Here is a 23,111-nt window from a genome sequence, read left to right on the forward strand (position 1 = left end):
TGTGTGTCTATCGATGTGTGTATTTGTGTGCATGTCTGCCTCCTCCGCTGCTAGATTATGGACTTTCATTCATCACTCTGTCCTTGGGGGCCAGCACACTGCTTCAAACACAGTAGGGGCTCAATATTATTGGGTTGATTGGATTGATTGATTGATGGGGCTCTGGAAGGGGAGCATTGCCAAAAACTTTAAGCAGTGAAAAAGAAAGGCTTTTCCTTCATTAATGAAAGAAGCTTGGGGAGACAATGGAAGAATCACGCTGCTTTTTATAGCGAACAATTATGGGCGGCTGTGTGGAATGAGCACAGAACCAGACAGACCTGTTCCTGCCACACGTCAGCTGTGTGATCTTGAGAAAGTTACTTAACCTCTCTGAACCTAGCTTTCTTTCTGATAATGGGGGGGGGGGGGAATAATACATGGAAGTATTTTATAAAATCTTAAAGCACTGGAGAATTCACAGGGTCTGAGTTAAGGCGGCAGCAGGGGAAGCAGAAGGTAACGGAAGCGTGCAAAGCCTGTCTGAGATGCTTTCCACACACGCTCATACACGTGCTCTACTGAAGAGTGTTCCCCCCAAATTCTCGGCCACCAGAGCCTGTGGAACCTTGGAAACAGTCTTTGCAGATGTACTCAAGACGAAACCATTCTGGGTTAGGGTAGGTCTAATCCAGGGATTGGTGTATTTATTAAAAGAAGGAAATTTGGACACAGCCACAAAGGAAGTCAGTCACGTGAAGCCAGAGGCAGAGGTGGAGTGGTACATCTACAAGCCAGGGAATGCCAGATTGGTGAAAAGCCATCAGAGGTAGGAATAGGCAAGGAAGGACCCTCCCCTAGAACCCACAAGGGAGCATGGCCCTGCCTATACCTGGAGTTTGGACTTCCAGCCTCCAAAACTGTGAGAAAATGGATTTCTGCTGTTTTCAGCCACCTAGCTTCCACTGCTTCGTTACAACAGTCCTAGGATACGAATACACATGCACTAGCAATTTGCCATTTTGAATACCTTCAGGTGGCCCACGTGGCCCACCTTTGCCCTAGTGAGTCTTTGTCACCAAGGAAACAGCCCTGGTGCTTAGCCTAAAAAAGCTATCAGGAAGATTTGTCTTCAAAAGATAAAGAACAGAGATGAATTGTTCCTCTTGAACTGCCTGCTCTTGGATGGTACTTGTCACTCTTAATGCCCCAGTTCTCTGCCTGCCTTTAATACCAACCAAGACTGTCACAGCAGCCACCCCAGCTTTTCTGTGGCCTGCGGTCCAGGCAACATCTGGCTTCCCCTCCTCCTGACCTCGAACCACTGGGGGCACAATTCCATCCCAGGCTCAAACTGACTAAGGAATAAGTGGCCAGGAATGATTTTTATTTGCAGCCCTAGTAGAGCAGATTCTATACAAATGACCCATGAGGAGAAACTGGCCAGATGTCTTGGACTAGGGTGTCCAAATGTCATCTTCCCGATAGCAGACTGTGGGTTCCCTTTCTTGATGGCATGTTAGAGAGCAGAGTCTGGGACACAGTCAGCACATAGCAGTGACAGAGAAGATCCAGCTCACCCACTGCGCCCACAGCCGGATCCATCTCTTCCTCTGATGTGTAGATGGAAGTGTCCCTTCCCTACACCTGCTGGCCAGAAGGAGCAGCTCTTCCCCAAACACTTTGCCCTTTGCCCCTGCCATCTGCCCTTGGAGCTGGCATGAGTGTCCTGGTTTATGAACAACAGCTGATGGCCCATGTTTCTCAAGAGGGAGGAGCTAATCCATCAAAGATGCGGAGAGTCCCTGGTCTATTTCTCCTTCCACCTGGACCTGTGGGTAGCAGGGACCTGAGAAAGTGTGTCTGCTCTGCAGATACAAAACCTGCCTTGGAGAGACTAGGCTGTGGACAGGCAAGAAGCAAGCCCTCTTTGGCTCTCACTATAGCCTCTACTATTCTTCATCAGTAATAAAGGTGGCTCTTTAGTTTCCCATCCTAGTCATTTTATGACTTATCAACTGGTTCAGAACATGGTGGTGAAGGACTGCTATTTGGTAGGACCTCCCAGTGGCCTTCAGACCTTCAAATACAGTTGATTCTTGTTATTAGTGATAGTTGTTTTCTATAAAGTCCTGTTAACATTGAATTGGCAGATCCTAAACTATCTTTCCTTGGGGAAAGACGCACATACACACACACACCTTAAATCCTACAAACAACCCATCCTAGTAGATTCAATTTGATTTTTATTTTACAAGAGAGAAAGCAAGGTTCAGAAGTTTTAGGTGACTTGCCTGAAGCCACCCACTAATAGGGGCCAGAGCTGGGATTCAAACCCAGTCCAAATGGGCAGTGTCAGGGCCTTTTGCACTGCCCTGTTCCACCCTGTCTTCATCCTCTGCTTCTCTCTGCTCAAGAGTAAAACTTGGAGGCAAAGTGTTGTCTTGTTCTGCTTCGGCTAGGAAGAGATGCATCAGGCAACTCATTTTTTTTTTTTTTTTTTGCTGCTCTGCACATGTGGGCAAATAACTACAAAAGAGCCAAGAGTGTTGATTTGGGGTTACAAATAAATGTTAGCTGGTAGATGGGTTTGCAAATACAAATAATGAGGATCAACTGGATATTGTCTTATTGCTTCTAATTATTCACTGTCCTTGTAGCAAAAGGATTATACATCCTTGCTTCTGTCATGTGATGTGAAGTGCCTCCCTGGGGAGGTGGGGAATAGTGCATGCCCCATCCACTGCAATCAGGCCACGTGACTTGCTTGGGCAAGTGAAATGCCAGCGGCAATCCTGGGAGAACCTCTAGGAGCTACCTCATGGTTTCAACCACTTCCTCTCCTCTTCCAAGAGAGCACTATGTCTCAAATGAGGCTGCTTCTTCCACCTGGATGCTGGACTAAAGATGCCTGAATCACAGCCAACATGTAATATAAATGAAAACAGTACCTTTGGGCTTGTAACCGAATGAGATTTTGAGGTTTGAAACGGCAGTCTAACCAGAGCAAAAGCTAATAGAGACTGAAAGAGTCTCCGATGTGATGAGTAGACGGCCTTGCTGTAATCTTATCCTGTGGGTTAAAGGCAATAATCCTCTTCTGTTTAAATAGTGTTGGTTGGGGTGGGGGGCACACCGTCCAGTGGAGGCAGGACTCCAGAATTCCCAGGTCTACCCAGGATGACTGAGGCCTGGATTTCAAGATGCTACTTGTGCTATGGTTCTCAGGTTTATTGAGCATCTGCTATGAACCAATCATCCCTGCAGGCCCTGGGAATATGGATAAGAACAGGGGCTGGAGGACTCGCCCTCTCGGAACTTACCCCTTCAAAGCCTTCCCAGGCATGACTCAGAAGCACAGCTCCAGGATTCCCTGGTTTGGTTTTAAACCTACAGAAGTAAGAAAACAGCCTTTTCCTGCTGTGTGTGAGCTCATGATTTTTTTCTTGTGTCGGTGGGGTCAATTACTCTCCTGCAGTACTGCAATAAAGCTATTGGAGACTCTCAAGTCAATGCTCTTATTAATTACTGTATCAGCTGTTTCACATACCCTAATTATCTCCCTGTGGCACAGACAATGGCCTTTTTAAGGGTTTTTTTTTCCTTGTAAAAATAGAAATATGTATTTTAAGCTTTTCCAGAATTTAAGCACAACACGCGCGCCATCTGCTGGTTAAAATGAGAAATAGATGCATTGATCTCCAGTTTGAACTTTCAAAATCTTACTAGTACAACTAAGGCCTCTCTGACAGCAGGCCTTGCAGCCTGGCAGCCCACAATTTTCAAATGGATCCACAGGAGTTCCCGTCGTGGCACAGTGGTTAACGAATCCGACAAGGAACCATGAGGTTTCGGATTCGGTCCCTGCCCTTGCTCAGTGGGTTAAGGATCCGGCGTGGCCGTGAGCTGTGGTGTAGGTTGCAGACACAGCTAGGATCCCCACATTGCTGTGGCTCTGGCGTAGGCCAGTGGCTACAGCTCCGATTCGACCCCTAGCCTGGGAACTTCCATATGCCGCAGGAGCGGCCCAAGAAATAGCAAAAAGACAAATAATTTAAAAAAAAAAAAAAAAATGGATCCACAGTTGAGAATATTCCAGAAGCAGGACTTTTTGCTTTTTCTCATAGGAGCTTTGTAACACTGTTGGCTTTAAGAGGAAATTCAACAGTCGTGAGTAACTGGAAGCAATGTTCTGAGATGCTGTTGGTTCAGGGGCAGGTGCTGCGAAGCCTCCAGTTTTACTGCAAAAGAACCAGTGTTTTTCTCTTGACTGTGGGCTTTGCTGATACTTCTGATGATACTTTTAAATTTTGTTCTATTAAATATTCTTGAATGTTATTACAATTGTTGGAACACACCAAAAAAAAAAAAAAATACATTTCAAAATAATAGATTAAAAATGCCCTTTAGGAGTTCCCATTGTGGCACAGTGGAAATGAATCCGACTAGGAACCATGAGGTTGCGGGTTCAACCCATGGCCTTGCTCAGTGGGTTAAGGATCTGGCGTTGCCGTGAGCTGTGGTGTAAGTCTCAGTCATGGCTCGGATCTGGCATTGCTGTGGCTCTGGTGTAGGCCTGCAGCAACAGCTCTGATTTGACCCCTAGCCTGGGAACCTCCATATGCCACGGGAGCGGCCCAAGAAATGGCAAAAACAAACAAACAAACAAACAAACAAAACAAAGATTAAGAACTAAAGCACAAAGAAGGGTAATTACTTGCCAGTGTGGTAGATGGCACAGTCATAATTTGAACTGCCATGAACCCGTCTTCTGTTCTACACCAGCATCCTATAATAAGCTTAGTGAAGGAGATAGAGAAGACGTAGAATTTAAGGACATAGAATAAGTCACAGTTTGCAAAGCATGCAAAGGTACGTGACCTTGGGAAGTCCCCTCAACCACCTCGTTAGAGGTGTCATCATTATCCCCATGTCATCATCCCTGTGTTACAGAGGAGGAAGCAGAGAAGGATTAAGAGTCCTGCCCAGATGTCACACTCAGAGCAGAACCAGGGCTGGATCCTGGGTCTGCTGCCTTTGGATGCCAAGTTATACCTACCAGGCCTTACTGCTGTCCAGCCCCTCCAACTGGTAGGGAAGGGAGGTATCTGAATCAGATTTCATCCTCCCAGGGACCAGTAGGACCAGGCTCCATCTCAGAGGGCAAGGAGGACAATGCTTCACTTTCTGAAGGTTTCCCACTGCAGGAGATTCAACCTCCTCCTCCAGAAAGAGGCCCCTCCCCCTTCTCCCTACATTCCCTTTGTGCTGTCCACACCCACACCTGCTGGGGTAGGGACTGCTGAGGCCCTCAGCCTACAGCAGGCCACCCTCTTCACACACACACACACACACACACACACACACACACACACACGCCCTAGCATTAGCTTTTTCAGCAGTTAGCTTTTCCTGAGTCTCTAGGAACAGCAGGTATCACATTGCTAATCCTTGGTGTCTCCCAGACAGCACATTACACACATTTTTGGTGATTCATTGATGTCTAAGGAGTGATTAAGATGGAGAAACCTCAATAATTTTATATGATAACAGATGGTAACTGACCAATCATTTGTAATGTACAGAAATATCAGATCACTATGCTATGTACCTGGAACTAACATAGCATCTTAGGTCAATTATATTTCAGTTTTGAAACAGTATTCAACAGCAAACCCATGAAGTCCTCCCAAATGGAGGAATCCTGCAGCCACTGGGAGTCAGGTATGTAGATGAGGTCACAGCTTCACCCTTCACAAAAAGTTTTAAGCCTCTTTTAAACGTCAGTTTCTTCATCTCTAAAATAAGTATAATAATCTCAAGCTCTGGAAAATTCACTGAGTATAAAGAGGGGGACATCACACTTAAAAATGCTTCATCGAGATGAAACCCGTTGTACGTGCCAAAGAAAGCCCTTCCTGAACAATGTGGCTGTGAACTGTGGATTCCTCCATCAACTATGAAGCTAGTGGAAAACTACAGTGATGTAAACACTAACTGGAGTTTCCACTGTGGCGCAGTAGGTTAAGAATCCAACTGCGGCGGCTCAGGTCGCTGCAGAGGTGTGGGTTCAATCCCTGGCCCAGCACAACTGGTTAAAGGATCCGACGTTACCACACCTGCAGCTCTGATTCAATCCCTGGCCCAGGAACTTCCATATGCCATGAGTGCAGCCATAAAAAGAAAGAATGAAAAAAAAAAACAAAACTAACTGCAATGTGCCATTAGAATATGCATTGTTATATGTTGTTATCATTCTTAGACCAGAAGAGTTAGGGTTCCACAATAAGTCATCAATTCCGCAAGTTACTGAGTGCTTCTGTGTTCTGGGCACCATTCTGGGGCTGGGGCTGGGGGAGGGAAGGGTTGTCTTTTTTCCTTTTTCCTTTTTTTTTTTTTTTGGCCATGCCTGCAGCATGTGGAAGTTCCCAGGCCACAGCAGTGACAATGCTGGATCCTTAACTACTGCACCACAAGGGAACTCCAGAGGGTATTCAAAACACCCCACAGCCCTGGCCTTAAGGTGCTCACTACCCTATAGGAAGACTTACTTCTTCTTCTCTCTAGCTGACACAAGGAGGACCAGTGGGTACTGCAAAGAGGCCAGCTCCAGCCCCAGCCCAACATGGGAAGCAGCTCAGTGCATCAGTAAGGGAGCAACATGAAAACACCTCTCAGATCTTCTGGTTCTGCTGCTTACCTGCTGTGTGTCCTTGAACGAGCTACTTTTCCTGTCTTCTGTGTGAGTACTAGCTCAGATAATGGATTTAAAAATGAGTTCTAACCAGTTAAGTGCCAAGCAAATATTACAGCAAAGACTATTCATATTTGTTCCTCAATATCATTTTCCCATTTTACTATCGCTGAAAACATGGCTGTTTAGCATAAAGACTACATTTCCCAGACTCCCTTGCAGTTAAATGTAGTCATGTGACTGAGTTCTTGCCAATAGGATGTCACTAAGTGTCATGTGGTGGCTTCTGGTAGATAGAGGAAACTTTCTTAGAGGTAGCTGGTCCACCCCTTCTGCCCCTTCTTCCTGCTTTCCTCCAGGATGTGTTTGGAGTATGGTTGTGACTATTGAAACTCCAAACTGGGCCATGAGGACAGTGGTTAACCCTAGGGCAAGTGGAGTGGAAGCTGAGAAGGGCGGTGGTCCCAAAGACTTTGTGGAGAGCCATCACAGCTCTCCTGAACTGGAAAGCCTGTGGATGTTCACACAAGAGAGAAATAATTATCTCTTCAAGCCACTGTCCTTTTGAGTTTTCTATCATTCACAGCTGAACCTGATTCTAATTCACATAAATATTGTTTGCTATGGTGATGACATGCCACAATGGCCTTTCTTTTTTTTTTTTTTTTTTTTTTGTCTTTTTGTCTTTTTGTCTTTTGTCTTTTGTTGTTGTTGTTGTTGTTGCTATTTCTTGGGCCGCTCCCGCGGCATATGGAGGTTCCCAGGCTAGGGGTCTAATTGGAGCTGTAGCCACCGGCCTACGCCAGAGCCACAGCAACGCGGGATCCAAGCCGCGTCTGCAACCTACACCACAGCTCACGGCAACGCCGGATCCTTCACCCACTGAGCAAGGGCAGGGACCGAACCCGAAACCTCATGGTTCCTAGTCGGATTCGTTAACCACTGTGCCACGACGGGAACTCCCCCACAATGGCCTTTCTAACAGTGGGCATTGTGTAGTACAATGGGTTGGTCAGTTAAGAAGGTCAGCTCTTACCACAAACAGTCCTCAAGGAAATACTATACAAACTTCTGTGAAGGTTCTTCTAGAAGAGAATCTTCCATCAGCTGGATTCCAAGGATGAGCAATCCAATGAGCATGAGACCCACATGCGTAGTGGGACTCAGGACAAATCAACCACATCAGGAAAAACTCATGCAAATTTCCAAAGCACCTATGGCTCACAGTCTGGTGGGAGGCAAATGATGACAACACCATGGGGTCTGTAACAGAGGTGTCTGAGATCCTGCAGGAACACAAGGGGGCATTCTGGTAAGAAAGCAAAGGGAGAATAAGAAAAATTTTCTCTTTTTTTGTTGTTTTCTCTCTCTCTCAAGAACTGTTGATTTACAATATTGCGCTAGTTTCAGGTGTACAGCTAAGTACTTCAGATATATATATATAAATAAAAATTATATATATATATATAATTTTTCAGGTTCTTTTCCAATATGGGTCATTACAAGATACTGAATATAGTTCCCTGTGGTATATAGTTCCCTTGTTGTTTATCTGTTTTAGATATAGTAGTTTGTATCTCTTAACCCCATACTCCTAATTTATCCCTTTCCTCTTTGGTAACCATAAGTTTGTTTCCTATGTCTGTGAGTCTCAGTCATAGAAAAGGAAGGAAATAATGCCATTTGCAACAACCTGGATGGACCTAGAGATTATCATACCAAGCGAAGTAAGTCAAACAGAGAAAGACGAATATTATATGCTATCAATTATATGTGGAATCTAAAAAAATAATACAAATAAACTTAGTTACAAACAGAAACAGACTCACAGACATAGGAAAGGTTTCTGAAAGGAGACATTAGAGTTTGGTCTTAATGGATAAATGGAAGTTATCCAGAAAGAGAAGGGTGGAGAAAACATCCTAGGCCGAGCGCAACGCGCAGAGGCAGGAAGATGTTGGTGGAAACCCAGAGCGGGCTTCCAGCGGGGTCCACCTGCTATGAACCACAGAAGGAGCAGCCACCCCAGGTGAACCCCGCCAGCCTGTGGAACACAGCTGCACCCCCAGGTTTCACTTTCCAGGGTGACTCAGAGGATGACGTGGAGCTGCCGTGGGCTCCCCGGTGGTTTTTTCGCAGGGATGGCTTCTGCATGTGGGGTCATCGCTGGTGAGTAATGAGACAGACCGGCTTTATAGATGGAAAGTGAGAAAATATCAAAGTGCTCAAAGCAGGAAGAGGGAGATGTGGGGTAAAGCAAAGGAGAAGCGAGCATTAATGATTCCCTTTTTGGAGACCACACAAGGGCTGATCCTGCTGCCTCCTTAGCTGCTCCCCTCAATGAAAGGAGGATCTCAGTCCCACAGCCACATCAACCCCAGAGGTCAGGTGGAAAGTCCTCAGAGCCTCCTCGGACATTCTCTCCCTTTCTTCCACGTCAGAAGTGAAGCATGCCCATCTCCTGCAGTCCTGAGAGCCATTCCTAGCCTTGCCCTGCCGCCCAGGATCTGCCTTCCAGAAATCCAGGACAAGCTCACATCTTCCCAAACTGCTCACCCACTCAGCCCCTGGCCTGGCTGGAACTCCACTCAGCCTCTGGGTAGAAATGGCCCAGGTAAAAAGAAGGATGATGCTTAGAAGGTTAAACCAGCCCTGCCCCATGTATACTTTTATGGGAGGATTCTCCGGCAACCCTTGAGGAAGGTATACTGCCCCATCCTGCTCAGATGGGAAGCTGAGGTTTGAACCCACTGTGCCAAGGCTCATGTCAAGCACTGTACCACTGTGACTCAGAGGAGGAGGTGTCCACTCCTGAACCAGAAAATCCCATTTTGTCGTAGCGCATACGACTGAAGATACTCACTGTCAGCTTCCCAGCTGCCACTCCCCTGTACCGAGGGGCCATGGGAGACACAAAAAAACAGGAAGCATCAAGGGCAGGGGTATCTAAGGAATGCCCGCTGTGTGCCAGGCACTACACTGGTCACCCAACATGAGCCATCCTAAACAGATGGTCCTTACAAGAGTGACACTGAGGTCAAGATTAGCACACCTGTTCTACAGACAGGGAAATAGAGACTCGGGGAGGCTGGAAGTGATTCGTCAAAGATTCGACTCCACAAGAGATCATTACCATTATGAACAGTGCAGACTCCTGGGCCCCATTCCAGACGGGCTGAATCAGCTCAGAGGTTGGGACCCCAGGAATGTGCTTTTCAAACCGTTTCTCTCCAAGATTTTCCGATGGTGAAAGTGTGAGAACACTGTCCTCCACCAGGGGCTCCGAGTTGGGGACACAAGACCTTCATGCCTCAAAGGTCCAGTAATAGATGACAGTGAGCCAGGATTTGTCAACAGGAGGCAGCTGGTACAGTTGTTAGTGCATAGTCTCTGGAGCCAGGTCTCTGGAGTTCGAATCCTGGCTCTGCCAAATACTAGTTGTGTCACCTTGAGCTAGCCACATTCCTCACTGTGCCTGAGCTTCCTCATCTGAAAAACTCCATCAAAAAAGAACACCTAGGAGTTCCTGTTGTGGCGCAGCGCAAACGAATCCGACTAGGAACCATGAGGTTGCAGGTTTGATCCCTGGCCTTGCTCAGTGGGTTAAGGATCTGGTGTTGCCGTGAGCTGGGGTGTAGGTCATAGACACAGCTCGGACCCTGCGTTGCTGTGGCTGTGGCGTAGGCTGGCAGCTGTAGCTCCGATTGGACTGGTAAACTCCATATGCCGCAGGTGAGGCCCTGAAAAAACAAAAGATAAAAAAAAAAAAAATAGAACACCTAGAAGGTTGTTTGGGGAGGTTGAATGAGTTAAATGTGTGGAGTTTGGCACAGTGCCTGCCACAGAGTAACAATCCTGTGATGCCGTTGTCATCATTACATGATCAATTGTCCCAAATAACACAAGAAAGAGGAGATTATTTGACACTGTGGCTCCTGAAGGAGGAGGTCAAAGAGCAGCGTTCCAGAGAATTTGAATGGATAAAAAGAGAAGAGCTTAAACAACAGCTCTTTCTTTCATTCCTGAGCTGATCTTACATCACTGTTTGTTATTCCTCAGGAAGTGTCACCAAGAGCAAGTCACTGCAGTCGAGACAGGTCGTGAATCAGTCTGCGAGGCTGAATCACAGCCAGAACACATCCTCTCCTGGGTCTTGAGGGGAGGAAGATGACAGTTCTCTTTGAAGCTGAGGACGGCTTTGCCCAAGAAGGGAGCTGTGTATATTTTTTATGGCCACCAGGGGGAGACAGAGAGCTTAACTGACTTCACAAACTGAACAGTATGCCTAAATTCCTTGAAGATTTGGGCCTTTGCCCACTGATTTGTTTTCACTTTTGCTGTTTCCCCTACTTAGAATGGCCCCCATTTAACCCATCATCATTCTCCCAGCCAACTTCTTCATATGCAAACTAACCTCTGGCCAGCCACTAAGCCGGGGGCCGAGGGAAGATACAAAGAAATGTAAGGCATTTAAGGAACGCTTTGTGTGTACAGGTACTCCACTGGTATCCTTGTAACTACAATGAGGTCATTCATTTTCAAGATTCACTTCATCAGGAATAAGATTCAGGGCACTGTCACTAAGTGCCAGGCACTGTGCTAAGCATTTCTGTGAATTAGCTCATTTAACTCCCTGAACTACCCAATAAGTAAGTACCACCATTATACCCACTTTACAGCAGAACAGACTGAGTCTTGAGGGAATTAAGTAACATCTGCCCAAGAACGCAGAGCTAATAAGGGAAATGGAATTCATGTATGAGCCCATGGAGTCTGGTTATAGAACCAAAGCTGAAAACTGGCCACCTCTCTGGTCCTTCCACAAAGCCTTGCCTCTGCCCACACTGTGCTCTCTCTTCTCTGGATTCTGATCTTGTTTGTAAGCAATCCAATGTAGGACTTATACTCATTTCTTCTCTCACACACACTGGCAAATGCCACTCTCCCATCCTACCCCCATCCCACCCCTGCCAGGTATAGAGTAAGTTTCTTAAAGCCAATGATTCTATCTCACCCTTATTTCTATGTAACTACCATTTATTAAGCATCTCTGTGTCTGACATTATCAAGGGCACATTTATTCTTTAGATTTGCTGTTTACTAGTCTTCACAGTAACCCTGGCAAGTAAGTAGTAGTATCCACATTTTATAGGTGGAAGATTAAGTCTCAGAAGTTACATGATCCTAGACCACTCACCTACCTGGCAGGTAGAATATGCAGGACCCCAAGGCCTGCAGTCTCTCCATGACCCTCAGCTCCCACCTCCCCCTCTGCCTTGCTTGGGGCAGCACCCAGAATGAAAGGAGGCCTCAGAACATGAACTTGAAGGCTTCAGTTAAGGTCCCTCACTCTCTGGGATGCAGGTCAAAAGCACCATCTATTGATTCCTGTCCTGGTACAGTTCCCAGACTCAGGCCTTCTCCTATTCTCAGTCCTGCCCCTTCTTTGGTGGATTCCATGTTTGAATGTCACTAGTGTAAGAACCATGTCATATTCACCATCATGTCCCCGGAGCCCAGCACAGAGCTTCACACATAGTCTGAGGCTCAGTATATGCTCATTGAATAAATAAACAAAAACAATTAATACATCTGGTCCCTCAGGCATTCTGTACCCAGATCCTCTATGAACTAGCTTTTGACCACAGCCTGCCAATTTTTTGCTCTCAATTCTATCATTCAAATTTGGACAACAAAAAAGCACTTTGTAGAATTCCTGCTGTGGTGCAGCAGGTTAAGGATCTGGCATTGTTTCTGTGGCAGCTGGGGTTCCATCCCTGGCCTGGGAACTTCCATATTCTGCAAGTGCAGCCAGAAAAAAGGAGTTCCCATTGTGGCTCAGCGAAAATGAATCTGACTAGCATCCGTGAAGACACAGTCTCAATCCCTGGCTGCACTCAGTGGGTTAAGGATCCAGCATTGCTGTGAGCTGTGGTATATGTCACAGACACTGGTCGGACCTGGTGTTTCTTTGGCTGTGATGTAGGTCGGAGGCTACAGCTTGGATTTGACCCCTAGCCTGAGAACCTCCATATACTGCAAGTGCAGCCACCTCCCCCCACCCCAAAAAAAGCACTTTGTGAACTTTAGCAGGCTATGAAATGTGAGATAGCACCTGAGCTATCCCTTGAATCCAGGACACTGGTAAGGACCTAAGAGAGAGAATCTGTCTGTCTGTCTGTCTGTCTGTCTCTCTGAAACTCTGATGTTAGAACATAGATGCAGGAAGTCTTTAGACATTTTTAAAGATGTGATGGTGTCAAGAGCCTGGCAATAGCATGGAGTTAAGAGGGTAGGTGCTGTGCTGCTGGCAACGTTCTAGCCGTTCTGCCCAGGGCTGACCCTGGCTGTGGCTGCTGCGCCCAGCCTCCCTGGTTCCCTGCCTGGTTCTCCAGCCCTCTCCCATCAATCCTGTGAACTACTCAGTATACTCCAGTGAATTCTAAAATTAGGCGGAGTCCACTTCTGTCGCTTGAAAGCCATAGCGGAAGCTGGCCAGTTGCTGACCAACCCCATTTCCTCTTTTCCTAAGCACACGAGGCATTTCTCTCCGCGATCCTTGCAGTTAGGTTAGTGGGGATCCGGCGGGCCAGTGGGGTGGTCCTAGAACCCTTTGAGCAATCACCACATTCTCTCTTTCCCTTCCACAGGGACTTCAGAGGCTAGACAGGTAGTGGCACAAGATGGAAAGAGCCATAGTCCCAAATCGCCATTTGGGGAAGAGATGCCCCAGACAGCCACACAACCAGCATCAAGCCAGGAAATAAATCTCGAACTCACGCCACCCATAGCATGGTTTTTGACAGGACCTAGAGTTTATCACTCCAACTAACACCATCGATAACCCAGACTAGTTCAATCCCTGTTATCGTTAGTGTTGCTATTATTAACATGGCTCTTCTTTTTGTTTGTTGGGTTGGTTGGTTTTTTAAATTTTTATGGCCACACCCGGCCTGGAACTTTCCATATCGGGTTGCATATGAGCCACAGCTGTGACCTGCACCACAGCTGCAGAAACACCGGGTCCTTTAAACCACTGTGCCAGGCTGGGGATCGAACCCGCACCTCCACAGTGACCTGAGCTGCTTCAGTCAGATTCTTAACCCACTGCACCACAGTGGGAACATGGCTCTTCTCAATATACTAGCTATTCAATAGGTACTTTATTGCTAGGAAACTGCCGTTTTTAGGTCACTATTAACTTTTCTTGATTTCCTATGAGGTGCCTCGAATTATTCTAGGTATTGGAAAGCTTGGTGATCAGGTTGTGGCAACTCAAATGGGAATATGTCTATGATTTTTCTAATACCCAGCACATAGCACCTGCTGAATGAAGAGTGCTTTCTCAGGAGGCAGGAGAACCTGGTGGCGAAGCAGGCTCCCCAGAGTGAGATGCACCTGGATTCAAATCCCGGCTCCTCCTCCCAACCCGTGGGAATGGAGCCAAGCCATTCAGCTTCCCTGAGCTGCCTTTTCCTCCCCTGTTAAATGGAGAAATGTATGATTTCTTCAGCAAATATTAAACATTTTACTAAAAACTTTGAGGATCAAGAGAAACAAAATACATGCATTCTAGATACAGCTCCCAGCACAGAGTAATTATTAGAAAACAGAATATTCACTATTTTAAGTTTTTCTAACACCGAAATATTACTCGGGAATAAATGTCTAAAGGAGATTTAGTTCCACGGACAATTTCATTTCTTAGGTAGATACCACAGCTGCTTAGATTCTTTAGATTTAGATGCTTAAGCATCTCAGTTAGCTGTCTAGCTTTTTCTCAGTTTCACAATTCTGGCTTGTTTATTTACTTCCTGGAGCCCCGCTGCCTTCCCTGGGCACTGCGCACACATCAGCGTGGATGTGGGGCTGCGATCCCGCCCAGCAGATGCCTCTGTGTTTTCTCTTTAACCCCCATGAGGACCGTTTTCCCCCCAAATGAGGGAGAAATTCACAATCCTAATGAGTCTAAGAACAAAAGTGTCTTCACTGAGTGAAGATGTTCCATTGATTTGCAGATTTTAAGGGGACTTCAGCCAGGTGGCCAGTATTTGGGAACCACGGCACATTCCATCTTTGTGAAACAGCAGCAACTATTTATTGAGTGTCCAGCACCGAGCCCACACCGCCCCATTTAATGCTGAAAATGACCTTCAGAGATTGAATCTGTCGTAATATCCACTGGAGAGATGAGGACAGTGAGGTTTAGAAATTTGAAGTAACCTGTTCAAAATCAACATCTGAGTGACAATGACTCCCCTGCATCCTGTACCCTGAGCCTCACTCGGCACTGGCGGCACTTGGGAGCTGACCCATCTCTTTGACTTAAGTGCTCTTACTTTTAGTTCTTACACGAAGTGCCGGATACACACACTAGTGCAATTCTCAAATGCAAGCCCATTTCCCTGACTTGAACATCTTGCAGCTGGACTGTGTGGGCTGCACTGATTCTGCAGGTCTGGTCTCAATGAGTTGGTGCAATGGACAGGGCAGAGTTTAAACACCCCACATGCTCAGGTCTGACCCCTGGCCCCACCACTTAACAAAATCACTTCAACTCTGCAGCTTTGGTTTCCTCATCGATGAAATGGGTATATTCCTACTGCACAGTAAGCCCTGAGGATTTAGGTACAAATCTAGTGCAGGTCGAAACACAAAACATGCCCCCTAAACAGCAGTTCTCTGTGCCTTCACTTTTGTCTTTCCCAAACTTTAGGGCAAAAGATTGACAGCCCAGTGGGGTTCTCAACCAATCAACAGTTGTTACTGCTGTTGTTTTTCTGGACTTGGATGGGGATTGGGGGTGTGGACAAGAGGTGTGTCACACCTCATGCTACATAGAAATTCTGGGAGGAATTTGTATGTAGAGAACCTTGGACTCCCCCAAAGAGATTCTGATTCAATAAATTGGGATTTTTGACAGCTTATAGGGCATGCCAACATGGAGGTCATCAGACCACCCTCTGGGAAACTCTGTGCTTCAGTCATTCAATTAAAATCACAGCATCCTCTATATCCTCAAACCATCTCAATATTTTTAACTAAATTTTTGTAGTATTCTTTTTCATATTCTTTTCCATTACAGTTTATTAAAGGATACTGAATGTATTTCCCTGCACTATAGGGACCTTGTAGGACCTTGTGGTATCCATTCTGTATAAAGTGGTCTGCATCTGCTAGCCCCAAACTCCCAGTCCATCCCTCTCCAATCCCTAACTTAATTTTTTATTCATTGTGTCCATTCCCATCAGCACACCTTTGTAACTCGAAATAAATATATCATTAAAACATATTTTATATCAGTTCCTGAAACACAAGTATATAGCAAGAAAAGATGACAGGCTGTTACCAGGAGCCCCAAAGGCAAAACTGCCTGATTGAAATCCCATCTCTGCTGCACACAGCTGTGTCAGTTTGGACTGGCTTCTTAAAGTCTGTCTCAATATGCCATGTGTCTGAAGAGGCAATAAGAGTAGCCACATCATAACGCTGTTGTGATGATAAAGTATTAGGTATAAAGCATTTACGACAGTGCCTAGCGTATGGTGAGCACTCACAAAATGTAGTTATTCTTATTTTGAGAAATGAAAAAAAAAATAGTATCACTTACTGCAAATAGAAGATAATCACTTGAAGTTCCCACTGTGGCTCAGTGGTTAGGAACCCAACATAGTAACCAAGAGGATACAGACCCCTAGCCTCAATCAGTGGGTTAAGGATGCGGCATTGACACAAGCTGTGATGTAAGTCACAGATGAGGCTCAGATCAGGTGTTGCCGTGGCTGTGGCATAGGCTGGAAGCTGCAGCTCCAATTCAACCCCTGGCTCAGAAACTCCCATATGCCGCAGGTGCCGCCCTAAAAAATAAAATAAATAAATAACCAAAATATATGCATAACTGTGAAAAGTTATTAAAAGGTCATCCATAAACCATCTAAAGTCATCTCTGTATCATCAGTAGTATACATTCCAGAGGCCAAGAAGCATGTCAAGAGGGGCAAATATGGGACAGACCAACTTGGGGGTCATTTTAGTTCTGTCTCGGACCTAGCTTTGCATCTCTTCTGGAGAGCTGCATAAAGTCCTAGGACAAATTTCCTTGGTCCATCTGGAAGTAGCCAGAAGACACCTATCTCCCAGGGATTCGGAGCTGCTCCCAGCTCTGTGGGAAACAGAGCCGCCTCCCAAAGGAGGTTGCTCCACACCTGCTCATTAGGACTCTGTGCTTCTCAAGGCCCGCTTATCTACAGATCTCAGTGTGCCTCAAAACATTCATTAATGCACACACCACCGCCCCGGCAGCCCAGAAGCACAGTCCCCATTTGGCAGATGGGAAAATTGATAGAAAGATCTATTAAGTGATGGCACTTGTAAGTGACGGAGTGATTAAGTGCCTGTTGAGCCAACAAGGAGCTGTGGCAAGAAGGGAAGTGATGACTCTTAAAGATCCAGGCCTGCAGGGCCTCCCTGCAAATTGAGGAGGGAGGTACACACGGCAGAAACCTGTATGGCTCTTTCTGTTTTCCCCGTGACAGGATGGGAACAGGACAGGGTCTCTGGAGAGCAATGCAAGGTCACGATGTAGATATTTCATAAAGTTCTGCTGAATCAAGGGGTGGAGAGGATTTTTTTAAAGGAGTCCAAAGATTCCTTCTCATCCAATTCCTCACCAAAGGAGTGACTACAGACTCAGCAGGGTGCAGAGGCAAGGGTGGATTAGGCTGAGAGATTTATGACGCAGAATGACGAAGAGGTATGTGGGCAATAATTGGAAAGGAGGCCAAGAGCGTGGCAAGCCTCAGAGCCAGGGAGTAAGATGAAGGCTGAGATACAGGAGCTACAGACGAGGTTCAAAACTCATGCTGGGAAGATGTCTAAATAATCTTCGGGAGTTCCCATTGTGGCTCAGTGGCTTAAGAACCCGACTTAGTGTCCCTGAGGATACAAGTTTGATCCCTGGCCTCGCTCAGTGGGTTGAATTGCCACAAGCTGCCGTGTAGATTGTGGATGTGATCCGGACCCAGCGTTGCTGTGGCTGTAGCATAGGCTGGCAGCTGCAGCTCCCATTCAACCCCTAGCCTGGGAACTTCCACATGCTGCAAATGTGGCTGTTAGAAAAAAAAAAAAGAATCTTCAAAATGCTCATTTCAGGAGTATGTCCAAAGAAAGTCATAGGACAATTACTTGAAGATTTTTATAAAGATACCTTTAAGGTACATTTTCTGCAACAGTATAATTTGTATTAACAAAAATTATAAATAATCTAAATATTCAAAATTCAGAAATCACCTTAAAGAGGTTATGGTACATCCACACTATGAAGCCATTAAAAATATATTTAAGGATGTTTAATTATATGAAGAAAAGATAATCATAAATAAGTGCAATTTCAGCAAAGATAGTAAACATATTCATAAAGATATCAAAGGAAACAATTCTATGCTGAGGGAAAAATCAGGAAGAAATACTACAAAAGTATGAGGATAATCTGGGTGGTGGAATTAGGTTGAATTTTGTACATGCACTTCTGTATTTACTGAAATTTAAATAATACATTATGTATCTTGTGATTTTAAGATGTTAATTTTTTTTAACTTTTTCTGTGAATGTTTTTGGGACTTTATTTTGGAACTTGCTCCCCTGGGAGACAGCTCTGCATTTCTAAAATAGATCCAAAGACTTCAAGACTTACCCGGTATCTGTTGGCTGTATACTTCAATGGCTCCAAATGGCCAAGGGGCTCCCAGCCCTCAGCATTTGTGAAAGGCATATGACAGGACATGAGAATGAGCCCTGGAGTCGAGAGATCCTGCCAGAAGTCCCAGATGAGCTGCTTACCCATTCCATGGTCTTCAGCAAAACACTTTCCCTCCGATTCCCCGTCTACAATGGGGATAACTGTGTGCTGACACCTCACAGCAGCGTAGTCCGTGAATGACATGCTCACAGGGACATAGTCATCCCAATGGAGATGTAATAAATAGCATCCTAGACCCGGACACAAAGAATGACCTCAGAGTCCACCCTTGGTGAGCTCTGCCCATCCGCGTGTACCCTCTCCCTCTATCAGCCACCTGCTGAGAACAAGTGTTCACCGTCTGACCTCAGAGTCATGTTCAGCTCCTGGAGGACATGTTGAATCATTCCAGAATGACTAAACCAGGAGAGGAATCCTTGGAAATGTATAAGCACCCACATTCACCATGGTGACTCTCAGTGAGTCATGGTGTCTTAATTTAGCTGCAACATCCATCCCGAACTCAGCAGGCTTAACAGGAGGAAGCCGTCGGTAGCAGGTAGTGAAGTATCCTGGTGACTTTGAAGAACATTACCCGTATTCAGCTGTGAATACACATATGTGCAGAACCAGGAACTTCATCTTCCTGTGGACCCATCCTTTGAGGAGTTCCACTCGCTTTAACCTTTCCTATGGCTTGGCTTCTTCTCATAAAGTGGCCAGTGCATTTCTAAAGTCATAGAATACACATAGAATGTCTCAGTGTTGCCTGATCACCTATGCACCTCAAAGTCTCTAGGCTAACAGTTCCTAAAAAGCAACAGTGGGACACTAGCTTAAAGAATGATAATTACAAGAAAAACTGTCCTCAAGTCACTTTGGAAAAACACACTTTTTTTTTTTTTTGGCCGCCCTGCAGCACATGGAGCTCCCAGACCAGGGATTAGATCCAAGCCACAGCCTCAGAACCAAGGCAAGACTGTGGCAACGGCAGATCCTTAACCCACTGTGCTGGGCCAGGATTGAATCTGAGTCCCAGTGAAACTGACAGCATTAACAGCCTGAACCCAGCCTAAACCTGGAATGGGACTTGAACCTAAGGTTTTAAATTAGAATCACTCACCCTGTGTCTGGACTCACTGAGGTTCAGGTTCTTCATGTCTCCACACAGAAGGAATTCAGTAAGAGACAAAGTGATAGGCAAGAAATAGATTTATTAGGATAGGACGCTTGTGAGAGATGCAAGTGGGTAGGCACAGAAGTTCTGCCCTGAGGATCTGGTGGGCTACAGTTTTATCCTCCAAGAAGAGTGGGGGTTGGAAAAGACCTCCTCTTCCTTTCTGGGAGTACTAGCTCCTCCTTAGTATCCGGTAAGGTGTGTATTCAAATCTGCAAAAGGGTGGTCCTCAAACTCTTGCCCTTGGTCTGAATATGAATGCACGCCTCAGTCCATCCCTCACCAACGACCTGGGGCAATTCTCAAGACTCCACTAATGAAGCAAGCTTTTTTTGAGCAATTTATTTACTTAAAGTGATCTCCCAATGGCTTTTTTTGAGCAATTTATTTACTTAAAGTGATCTCCCAAAGTACCCTAAGTTATCTGTGGTCCTTTATTGGGACTTCTAAAACTACCTGTGTCTACTCCATCCCTATCACCAGCACTCCCAAGATGCTGCCGATCCCATTGCTCCACAACAGGAACTCCTGGAAAACATAACTTTAACAGGTAACATACAATTATAAATCTCCTAGAACCATGAATCCTTTTTTCATGACCAATCACACGGGGCTGTTGATCCAGGGAACACTTTTTGGTCAACATGGCTTTGAAGCAAACTAGCTTTGTCTTCTAAAAGACAAATAACCTCACCAGTAGCCTCCAACCTGCTAGAAAGAAAGGAGAGACTGGACGCTGGCAATGGAAAGAAGACTAAAACGTAACTGGATCACACCACATCACTCCCTCTCTCAAATATTGTCCATGGCTCCCCACTGCCTGAAATTCACTGTCTCAGGCATGGCATTCAGGGCTCTTCACCTTTTAACCCCAAACCACCTCCCAGCCTTAATTCCCACAGCTACACATTTTCCTATACTCCATTTAGATTCAGGTAGAATTAAATTTCTAACTGTTCTGACAGCCAGCACCTCTTCATGAAGAGTCTCCTTTCATTGACAGCTTTGAATGATCTGGGTTCAACTTTATTAAAGGAATTGGAAACTTTTTCAACTGAACCACAGACTGAAACCGAGCAGGATCCTGGGGAACTCCTGGGCACAAAGGTCTTTAGTCCCCCATTCTTGCTTTTAGGACATAGGCCTCTTTCAGCCTCCATGACCCTCCCTGAGTTCCAAAGGATAGATTCAGTTGCTGATGAGGGAAGGGCAGGGATGTGGAGACCAGGAAGGAGCAGTTGAGAGATAACAGTGCAGCCTCGGGGCAGGGTCCTGCTTCCTCCTCAAGGAATATGCGTAACAATAAGGAATATACAGAACAATATCTATGAGTTCTTCTGCAGAACCAAACCCTCCACAGGAAAGATGTTAACTACTAGATAAAGGATTCTTCCTTCTAGAAAGGAGAACCACCTTCTGAGGCAGCTAAGCACCAGCTTTGAAGAATACAAACTTGCATCTATCCCGATCCTTATCCCCGAGCCCTATTTTTCACTCCCCAAATATAAAACCACCTCCCATGCTTTCCCATAAAGGGACACAGGTTTTAGAGCATTAGCCTTCTATAGCCTCCTTTGCCTGGCAAAGCAATAAACGCTACTTTTTTCTCCTTTGCCCAAAATTCTGTCTCCAAGTTTCGATTTGGCACCAGTGAACAGAGGCTGAGTTTCAGCTGCAAGACCACCTGTGCTTTCCCCCTTCTCTCCCCATCCCGCCTCCTAAACCGTCATCTTCATGTATTTATAGCTGTTTTCAAAATGCCCTTAAACTTCATCCCTCCTCTCTTGTCATTCTGGAGTTCATATCTACACGTTACGTATTCCTATGTGATGCTTTTCTCCCATTGTGTCATAGTAAGCTCGTTGTTCGGAGCTGCCACAGTTGTGCTCTGACTTCCTCCATCAAGCCACACACACACACACACACACACACACACACAAAAGAAGTTCCCGTCGTGGCTCTGTGGTTAACGAATCCGACTAGGAACCATGAGGTTTCGGGTTCGATCCCTGCCCTTGCTCAGTAGGTTAACGATCCGGCGTTGCCATGAGCTGTGGTGTAGGTTGCAGACGTGGCTCGGATCCCGAGTTGCTGTGGCTCTGGTGAAGGCCGGTGGCTATAGCTCCGATTCAACCCCTAGCCTGGGAACGTCCATATGCCGCGGGAGCCGCGGGAGCGGCCCAAGAAATGGCAAAAAGCCCCCCAAAAAAAAGACACACTGTGTGTCTCCCTTCTCTGTGGTGAACACACAGACTTAAAAAACAGGATCTCTGTCTTTACCCAGGCCATTGATTAAACTGCTGACTAACTTATAGCAGGGAATATGGCCGTAATACCTCCTCCTGAGGCTCCTGTCGATTTGCTAATGAGAACATTTGGGTAAATGGTTATTCAGATAACTTAGAATCCATGTAACTGTGTTATCATTCAGTGCTTGTGACCCCAATTTGTCTGAAAAAGATCCCAGCTTACCCATAAAAGAGGCCACTGAAGGCCATGCCTGAAATCCAGACACTCCGCTCGTGAGGATGTCATGAGACAGCTGGTCTAATCACCATATTCCAAAAAAAGGCCCTTGGCCTTGAGAGGTTGGCATATTAGTCAGGATGGAGAAGAATCTGGAAATCTCTGTGGATTATCATATTACTTTATTTATTTATTTATTTTTGTCTTTTTTTCTTTGCTAGGGCCGAACCTGCGGCATATGGAGGTTCCCAGGCTAGGGGTCTAATTGGAGCTGTAGCCGCCAGCCTACACCAGAGCCACCGCAACACTGGATCCGAGCCACATCTGAGACCTACACCACAGCTCATGGCAATGCTGGATCTTCAACCCACTGAGCAAGGCCAGGGATCGAACCTGAAACCTCATGGTTCCTAGTTGGATTCATTAACCACTGAGCCATGAAGGAAACTCCTTATCATATTACTTTAATCTTCAGGCATAAGATAAGAGCATGGGTCAAAAGTTCTCCATCTTGTCATTTTGCTTCTGGAGCAGCAGCGTCTAAGGCTGCCATGGCAGAGGAAGAAAGGGACATCAGAGCCCCATCAGCTCCTCCCCCTGCTCATCATCCACTAGTAAGAAATTGTCATGGGGCTCCAACCTGATTCTGGGGCACCTGTGAAATATCGGGGAGAAAACAACTGCTGGGTGGCACGAACCATGTCTGCCACAGCTGCGGAGGCCACTGTGTGTGGTCCTGCACTCATGTTTCCCCTCTTCTGTGCCGGGAAAGCTTTAGCTTATTTAACAATTCTAGAATCCTCCACACTAAAGTCTTTGAACAGATTCCATTAGCATCAACCACAAGAGGCATAAATGCCAGAGCAATAACCTAGATGTTCCAAAAGATTGCTTAAGAAGTCCCTTTCATGTCATTGAAACACACACAGACACAAAACCATCTAAGCCTCTGGCCCCTGGAGGATAAGAACTCTCAGTTCCGAACAGTGTGCTTGACTAAGTCCGATTAATGAATTTCTAAAGTTATTTTTGTTGATCCTCCCACTCTTGATGCCATA

At 45.9% G+C, this 23,111-nt stretch overlaps 1 protein-coding gene across 1 annotated transcript in view; it reads left to right on the top strand.

Moving 5' to 3' along the window:
- LOC102165543 (uncharacterized) overlaps nt 1-23,111 on the top strand; it is a 615,604-nt gene that overhangs the window by 575,715 nt on the left and 16,778 nt on the right. Inside the window, exon 8 of the mRNA XM_085024289.1 lies at nt 6,547-6,721. The gene's annotated coding sequence lies outside the window, so the exon portion shown is untranslated. The remainder of the gene's footprint in view (nt 1-6,546; nt 6,722-23,111) is intronic.

This window comes from Sus scrofa, chromosome 4 (assembly GCF_054392235.1).
Source record: "Sus scrofa isolate SSC_HxYL_T2T_F1_AM1 chromosome 4, Sscrofa_HxYL_maternal_Yorkshire_Landrace_v2.0, whole genome shotgun sequence".
NCBI lineage: Eukaryota > Metazoa > Chordata > Mammalia > Artiodactyla > Suidae > Sus > Sus scrofa.